Raw genomic sequence first — 7,770 nt, forward strand, 5'->3', positions numbered from 1 at the left:
CTGATGTACACACTGTCAAGTCATACATGACAGTTCTTTTTCCTGAACTTATGACAAAATGGATGCATTTAGTTGCAGGAGAAAGTGTAAAATTGTGACCATAAAAGAAGTCATGCAGTTCTGTGCAAAAGTCTTAAGCACAATGTGTCTAAGACTTTTGTCATGGAAAGAAATGCTGTAGACCAAAAATGGCTTAAAAGTAATGAAATGTTTCAGCATTTAAAAAATACCATAAACAGCAGTAAGCCATAATAAATGAAACAAAGTCAATATTTGGTGCGAGACCTCCCTTTGCTTAAAAAAAAAAAGTAGTCTCAGGTACAATGAGTGCAGTTTTATGCAGAAATGAGCTGTAGGTTTTACTGAGCATCTTCCAGAAGCAGCCACAGTTCTTCTGGACACTTTGTCACACTTGCTTCTTAATTTTGCACCAAAACCCAGTAGCCTTCATTATGTTTTCTTTTTTTAATCTGAGAAGTGCTCTCTTGTGTAATATGCTGCTTGGATACAAACACCTTTTTTTTTTTTTTTTTTTTCCCCTGTCGCATTTTATTTTGTGCTGGAAAACGAATGTTTGGACTCTAAAATGTTTTTGTCCTGACTTGATAATGTAGAAATCATAAAATAGAAATCTATAACGAAGTTTGTATGAAAAAAATAACATGCCTAAGACTATTACACAGTACTGCATGTCTGTAAATATTTTACACCCAAATGAAAATAGTGGAGAATGCACACAGATTGGTTTTATGTCACTTCTTTAGGAAGAGTTTCAGAAAGGCTGGAGGAGTTGGTTGCAGTCCTACATTGTACATTTCAACTATTAATTGTATAGTATTTGTTTGCACAAGACATTCTTAATTTTGATATTGTGATAAAAGTAAACAGATTTTTTTAAATTATTGTATTACATTATAGTTAAGTATTAGGCTGATCATTTGCACACTTGTTTGAATTATCTCCATGAAGTATTTTACATGCACCATAAATTATACAGGCTGGTGTATAAGGTCATGTATCAACAATTGCGATTTTTTTTTAATTAATTAATTTAAAAAAAAAGAGGATATCCATCCATCCATTACCCGTAGCTGCTTATCCTGTCCTACAGGGTCGCAGGCAAGCTGGAGCCTATCCCAGCTGACTATGGGTGAGAGGCGTGGTACACCCTGAATCATCGCAGGGCTGACACAGAGACAAACAACCATTCTCACACTCATTCGCACCTACGGTCAATTTTGAGCCACCAATTAGCCTAACCTGCATGGCTTTGGACTGTGGGGGGAAACCGGAGCACCCGGAGGAAACCCACACAGACACAGGGAGAACATGCAAACTCCTCACAGAAAGGCCCTCATCAGCCACTGGGCTTGAACCTAGGACCTTCTTGCTGTGAAGCAACATTGCTAACCACTATACCACCGTGACACCTTAAAGAGGATATGATTTTTCAATTTTCTGGAGCTAACCATGCACATAACAGTAAATATACTATATAAAATATGTTCTTGGTTGTTTCTCTGACTAATCCCCTTTTTACAGTAATTGATGTTTTGGTAGATGACCTCTTCCAGGCAGAGTTGAGCCATATTCTTTCCATTTTTAATAATGGATTTAATGGTGCTCTGTGGGATATTTTTCTAGCCATAGCATTTGTCCTGAACATGTTTTGATAGCTCCTTGGTCTTCATGACAGTCAGGCCTTCTACAAACAGGTATACTAGTGCATCTCAAAAAATTAGAATACCATGAAAAAGTTCCTTTTTTTCATAATTTAATTCAAAAAGGTAAACTTTCATATATTCATTACGTGTAAAGTGAAATATTTAAAGCCTTTTTTGTTTTAATTTTGATGATTATGGCCTATAGCTCATGAAAATCAGAAATCCAGTATCTCAAATTATTAGAATATTCCCTAAGATCAATCAAAAAAGGATTTACAATTCAGAAATGTCCAACTTCTGAAAAGTATATTCATTTATACACTCAATACTTGGCTGGGGCTCCTTTACCATGAATTACTGTATCAATGCGGTGTGGCATGGAGGTGATCAGTCTGTGGCACTGCTGAGGTGTTACTGAAGCCCAGGTTGCTTTGATAGTGGCCTTCAGCGTATCTGTATTTTTGGGTCGGGTGTTTCTCATCTTCCTCTTGACAATACCCCATAGATTCTCTCTGGGGTTCAGGTCAGGCAAGGTGGCTGGCCAATCAAACACAGTAATATTATGGTCAGCAAACCATTTGGTAGTAGTTTTGGCACTGTGGGTAGGTGCTAAGTCCTGCTGGAAAAGGAAATCAGCATCTCCAAAAAGCTCGTCAGCAGATGGAAGCATGAAGTGCTCTAAAATCTCCTGGTAGATGGCTGTGTTGACTTTGGACTTGATAAAATACAGTGGACCAACACCAGCAGATGACATGGCACCCCAAATCATCACAGACTGTGGAAACTTCACACTGGGCTTCAAACACCTTGGATTCTGTGCCTCTCCACTCTTCCTCCAGACTCTAGAACCGTGATTTCCAAATTAAATGCAAAATGTACTTTCATCTGAAAAGAGGACTTTGGACCACTGAGCAACAGTCCATTTCTATCTCTCCTTAGCCCAGATAAGACACTTCTGACATTGTCTCTGGCTCAGGAGTAGCTTGATATTAGGAATGTGAAAGTTGTATCCCCTTTCTTGAAGATGTCTGTTCGTGATGGGTCTTGATACACTGACAGCAGCCTCAGTCCACTCCTTGTGAAGCTCTCCCAAGTTCTTGAATCAACTTTTCTTGACAATCCTCTCAAGACTGCGGCCATCCCTGTTGCTTGTGCACCTTTTCCAGCCACCCTTTTCAGCAATGACCTTTTGTGGCTTACCCTCCTTGTGGAGGGCATCAGTGATCATCTTCTGGACAACAGTCAAGTCAGCAGTCTTCCCCATGATTGTGGTTGTGTGTACTGAACTAGACCGAGAGATACACTGTGTTCATACTGTTTTACTCAAACTTGAAATGAAATATTCTAATATTTTGAGATGGGTTTTTTTTGTTTTTGTACTGTATGCCATACTGATTAAAATTAAAATAGAAAAATGCTTGAAACATTTTAGTTTATGTGTAACAAGTCTATAATATACAACCCCGATTCCAAAAAAGTTGGGACAAAGTACAGATTGTAAATAAAAACAGAATGCAATAATTTACAAATCTCAGAAACTGATACTGTATTCACAATAGAACATAGACAACATATCAAATGTTGAAAGTGAGACATTTTGAAATTTCATGCCAAATATTGGCTCATTTGAAATTTCAGGACAGCAACACATCTCAAAAAAGTTGGGACAGGGGCAATAAGAGGCTGGAAAAGTTAAAGGTACAAAAAAGGAACCGCTGGAGGACCAAATTGCAACTCATTAGGTCAAATGGCAATAGGTCATTCACATGACTGGATATAAAAAGAGCATCTTGGAGTGGCAGCGGCTCTCAGAAGTAAAGATGGGAAGAGGATCACCAATCCCCCTAATTCTGTGCCGACAAATAGTGGAGCAATATCAGAAAGGAGTTCGACAGTGTAAAATTGCAAAGAGTTTGAACATATCATCATCTACAGTGCATAATATCATCAAAAGATTCAGAGAATCTGGAAGAATCTCTGTGCGTAAGGGTCAAGGCCGGAAAACCATACTGGGTGCCCGTGATCTTCGGGCCCTTAGACGGCACTGCATCACATACAGGCATGCTTCTGTATTGGAAATCGCAAAATGGGCTCAGGAATATTTCCAGAGAACATTATCTGTGAACACAATTCACCGTGCCATCCGCCGTTGCCAGCTAAAACTCTATAGTTCAAAGAAGAAGCCGTATCTAAACACGATCCAGAAGCGCAGACGTCTTCTCTGGGCCAAGGCTCATTTAAAATGGACTGTGGCAAAGTGGAAAACTGTTCTGTGGTCAGACGAATCAAAATTTGAAGTTCTTTATGGAAATCAGGGACGCCGTGTCATTCGGACTAAAGAGGAGAAGGACGACCCAAGTTGTTATCAGCGCTCAGTTCAGAAGCCTGCATCTCTGATGGTATGGGGTTGCATTAGTGTGTGTGGCATGGGCAGCTTACACATCTGGAAAGACACCATCAATGCTGAAAGGTATATCCAGGTTCTAGAGCAACATATGCTCCCATCCAGACGATGTCTCTTTCAGGGAAGACCTTGCATTTTCCAACATGACAATGCCAAACCACATACTGCATCAATTACAGCATCATGGCTGCGTAGAAGAAGGGTCCGGGTACTGAACTGGCCAGCCTGCAGTCCAGATCTTTGACCCATAGAAAACATTTGGTGCATCATAAAATGGAAGATACGACAAAAAAGACCTCAGACAGTTGAGCAACTAGAATCCTACATTAGACAAGAATGGGTTAACATTCCTATCCCTAAACTTGAGCAACTTGTCTCCTCAGTCCCTAGACGTTTACAGACTGTTGTAAAGAGAAAAGGGGATGTCTCACAGTGGTAAACATGGCCTTGTCCCAACTTTTTTGAGATGTGTTGTTGTCATGAAATTTAAAATCACGTAATTTTTCTCTTTAAATGATACATTTTCTCAGTTTAAACATTTGATATGTCATCTATGTTCTATTCTGAATAAAATATGGAATTTTGAAACTTCCACATCATTGCATTCCGTTTTTATTTACAATTTGTACTTTGTCCCAACTTTTTTGGAATCGGGGTTGTATAACATTTTCACTTTCTTAAATAACCGATGGAAAATATTGAACTTTTTCACAATATTTAAATTTTTTGAGATGCACTAGTATTTATTAGTGCATCTCAAAAAATTAGAATATCGTGAAAAAGTTATTTTGTTTTGTCATTTTATTTGAAAAGGTAAACTTTCATATATTCTATATTCATTACACGTAAAGTGAAATATTTCAAGCCTTTTTTTGTTTTAGTTTTGATGAACATGGCTTATACTGCATGAAAATCAGAAATCCATCATCTCAAATTATTAGAATATTTCCTAAGATCAAGATAAAAAAATAATTTATAATACAGAAATGTCCAACATCTAAAAAGTATGTTCATTTATACACTCTACTTGGTTGGGGCTCCTTTACCACAAATTACTTCATCAATACGGCATGGCATGGAGGTGATCAGCCTGTGGCACTGCTGAGGTATTATTGAAGCCCAGGTTGCTTTGATAGTGGCCTTCAGCTTGTCTGTATTTTTGGGTCGGGTGTTTCTCATTTTCCTCTTGACAATACCCCATAGATTCTCCATGGGGTTCAGGTCAGGCGTGGTGGCTGGCCAATCAAGCACAGTCATATCATGGTCAGCAAACCATTTGGTAGTAGTTTTAGCACTGTGGGCAGGTGCTAAGTCCTGCTGGAAAAGGAAATTGGAATCTCCATAAAGTTTGTCAGCAGACAAGCATGAAGTGCTCCAAAATCTCCTGGTAGATGGCTGTGTTTACTTTGGACTTGATAAAACACAGTGGACCAACACCAGCAGATGACATGGCACCCCAAATCATCACAGACTGTGGAAACTTCACACTGGACTTCAAACGCCTTGGATTTTGTGCCTCTCCACTCTTCCTCCAGACTCTTGGACCTTGATTTCCAAATGAAATGTAAAATTTACTTTGATCTGAAAAGAGGACTTTGGACCACTGAGCAACAGTCCAGTTCTTTCTCTCCTTAGCCCAGGTAAGATGCTTCTGACATTGTCTCTGGTTCAGGACTGGCTTGATATTAGGAATGTGACAGTTGTAGCCCCTTTCCTGAAGATGTCTGTGTGTGGTGGCTCTTGATACACTGACACCAGCCTCAGTCCACTCCTTATGAAACTCTCCCAAGTTCTTGAATCAACTTTTCTTGACAATCCTCTCAAGGCTGCAGTCATCCCTGTTGCTTGTGCACCTTTTCCAGCCACCCTTTTCAGCAATGACCTTCAATGGCTTACTCTCCTTGTAGAGGGTGTCAATGATTGATTGTTTTCTGGACAACTGTCCAGTCAGCAGTCTTCCCCATGATTGTGGTTGTGTGAACTGAACTAGACCGAGAGATACACAATATTTATACTGTTTTACACAAACTTGAAATTAAATATTCTATTATTTGGGGATTTTTTTTGGGCTGTGAGCCATAATTATTATCAAAATTTAAAATAGAAAAATGCTTGGAACATTTTAGTTTACATGTAATGAGTCTAGAATATATAAAAAATTCACTTTCTTAAATAACTGATGGAAAATATTGAACTTTTTCATGATATTCTCATTGTTTGAGATGCACTAGTCTATTAAGATCACACAGCTGAAGTCTATTCAGCTAATTATGTGACTTGTGATAGCAACTGATTTTCTCACAAATAATTTTATTTCATAGCAATGGGGTGAATATTTATGCAATCACAACTGTTATGTTTTTTATTTGTCAATAAGTTTCTTCTCCCACTTTATTATGGGCTATTTTGTGTTGGTTTATGACGTATAATTCCACATAGGTGAATATTAGATCCATGTTTTAACATTAGAAAATGAGGGAAAGTTCAAGGAGGTGAATATTTATGCAGGCCACTGTAAACAAGGTCACGTTGCCCTTACATTCTTGGCACTTAATCAAAATAGACATTTTGGGCTGCATTTTGAGGACTAGGTTTAAACTATGAACATATTCTTAGGCTTAATTTTTTTTTTGTCAAGGCCCATCATTATCTTTTATAAGATAAAACAGTCCGTACATAAGACATTTTCATAATAAGTACTTTGTCAATGTATCTAAAATTCATTGTTTTATTTCTATGAGAAAATTACAGTCCGCTTTTGTACAGCATCTCATATCATCTCTAGCCGCTTTATCCTGTTCTCCAGGGTCACAGGCAAGCTGGAGCCTATCCCAGCTGACTACGGGCGAAAGGCGGGGTACACCCTGGACAAGTCGCCAGGTCATCACAGGGCTGACACATAGACACAGACAACCATTCACACTCACATTCACACCTACGGTCAATTTAGAGTCACCAGTTAACCTAACCTGCATGTCTTTGGACTGTGGGGGAAACCGGAGCACCCGGAGGAAACCCACGCGGACATGGGGAGAACATGCAAACTCTGCACAGAAAGGCCCTCGCCGGCCACGAGGCTCAAGCCCGGACCTTCTTGCTGTGAGGCGACAGCGCTAACCACTACACTACTGTGCCGCCCTTTGTACAGTATAGTTAAATAACATTGGCTGTTTTTTTTTCATGGTATATCATATATATTCCATTCAGCTAGCATGATATTGAACTCATCTTCGACTCATTCAATATCATGCTAGCTGAATGGAATATATCTGATATACCATGGAAAAAAGCCAGCCAATATTATTATTATTATTATTATTATTATTATTATTATTATTATACATACACATTCCTTTTGGGTGTTCAACGCGTCTTTCTCTTTCAAAATTCTCTTAAAATCTTCTGTATTTAACAAAGCAAACCTGGCAGCCATGTTTGTTTACAAATTGTCTCAGTCGCTCGCTAGCACAGAAGTTTTACGTCTCCGATGTGTGACGTCATGTTGTCTTGACAAGCATGCAATATTGTAAACCATATTCAACGCTCATTCTCCATTGGGTACAGTGACGTAATACGCATAGGATAAGCGATATGCTAACAATATTTCATGCTATAAAACCCGCTCGAAACCCGCTAGAAGGGAATAGAATACATGTTTTTATTCCATCGAAAAAGTGTCCTGTATGTATAATAATATAGTGT

The sequence above is a fragment of the Neoarius graeffei genome, chromosome 4, assembly GCF_027579695.1.
Source record: "Neoarius graeffei isolate fNeoGra1 chromosome 4, fNeoGra1.pri, whole genome shotgun sequence".
Classification (NCBI taxonomy): Eukaryota; Metazoa; Chordata; class Actinopteri; order Siluriformes; family Ariidae; genus Neoarius; species Neoarius graeffei.